This window comes from Lathyrus oleraceus, chromosome 4, assembly GCF_024323335.1.
Source record: "Lathyrus oleraceus cultivar Zhongwan6 chromosome 4, CAAS_Psat_ZW6_1.0, whole genome shotgun sequence".
NCBI classification, from domain to species: domain Eukaryota; kingdom Viridiplantae; phylum Streptophyta; class Magnoliopsida; order Fabales; family Fabaceae; genus Lathyrus; species Lathyrus oleraceus.
In genome coordinates this window covers 299533354-299535134 of record NC_066582.1, presented here as the reverse complement: position 1 = coordinate 299535134, position 1781 = coordinate 299533354, and positions in this window count along the sequence as shown.

Genomic DNA, 1781 nt, shown 5'->3' with positions numbered 1-1781 from the left:
ATATTGAATCGGAAAGCGGTGAAACGTTGGGTTCACATTGCGGTACCACATGCATAGAGTCACATGTCTTGCATTGAGTCACATTAGAGTTATGTGATAATTGAGTGTATGCATTGTTGTGATTGTAATGTGTGTATGAGATATGGTAATTGAATTTGGTGATGTTTGGATACATAACTTGGCAAAGTATGTTATTATGTGATAATTGTAGTTATGTGTATATTGGGAATATAGTATTGGATTTTAATATTGTACTCCTTGAGTTTTGATGGATGTTTGAAACATGTGAAATAAATGTTGGTTAGTATTATTTACATGGTTATACAAGGTGTGATGAATTCCGTTAATTGTTGATTTAATCATCGTGCTTTATTATACTTCTTCATAATGATTTGAATTTTCACCCTTCTGTTTGAATGTTGCTTTACATGGCATCGTGCAAATACTCAAGAGTAGTATTACTGAAGTAAGTGGACGGTAACTCACTCGAGATTTAGCCGGAGAGTTTCCGTGTTTTGGTTTTAGAGACTAGGTAATGAATCAATGCTCTGGTCATGTAACATGGGGTAGATTGGTAGTATTGAACTCATATCTTATTTGGATACGTATTATGTTATTCCTTGTGAACATGTTTAATTGCAATTTGCTGTTTGAGAGGCCATAGTGTAAATATTCTGGATATGGTTTTTAGTTATCTTGAGGAGATTAATGAGAGATGATCATGGTATGGGACATGGATCATTTTATGAAATACATGAGTATACGTTATTTTCCGCTGCGAACGCATATTCTTGAATATTCATGATAATTGAAATGTGTTATTTTAAATGACCAGGTGTATGGTATATTGATGAGGAATGATGTTTGGTTTTTGAAAGCTTTTAGTTTTTGAAAATGTCGATGGGACGCCCTTTTGTTTATATGCGTGCTTATTTACTCTGATTATATGTTAAGTATTTTAGGGTAGAAAAATGGGTGTTACATTAGTGGTATCAGAGCAGGTCGGCCCGTCCGGCCAGGTTGTTTAGTTATGTTTGTTCCCTAGTATGCGACATGTGTGTGAGAACACTGTCGATGCTTGTTTTATTTTCCATTGGCAGGTTGGGAATGAAATAAGTAGGGGAGAAGCGTCTGCTTCTCTTGGATGTTCCAATTGTATCGAGCTTGGACATTATGTTGTTGCATGCAAGAGTGCAGTGGGCCAGTTAACCTGTTTGAGAATGTTGTGCTTTTCCTGAACCCGAAGAGAGGTCGGATTCGAGGATGGTATTGGTTAGAATTTAATTGGGTGTATATCAACTGTTTTGAGAAGACGGTTATTTTTCATGAGGTTGGTACTAAGGAAGATTGGTTTGTGTCTGCTAAGCAAGTTGATGAATCGGTGCAAGATGGTGCCGAGTTGTTTATGTTGTTGGCAACTTTGGATATTCGTGAGAAGAGGACGATTGAAGAACTGCCAATAGTTTGTGAGTTTGCGGAGGTATTTCCGGAAGATATAAGTGATTTATCGCCGGAACGTGAGGTCGAGTTTTCGATTGATTTAGTTCCTGGAACTAGTCCTGTATCGATGGCTCCCTATCAAATGTCTACTTCTGAGTTGAGAGAGTTGAAGAGTCAACTTGAAGACTTGCTTGAGAAGAGGTTTATTCATCCTAGTGTGTCTCCGTGGGGTGCACCTGTTCTGTTGGTCAAGAAGAAAGAAGGTTCTATGATATTATGAGTTGATTATAGACAACTGAATAAAGTGACGATTAAGAACAAGTATCCACTTCCGAGGATTG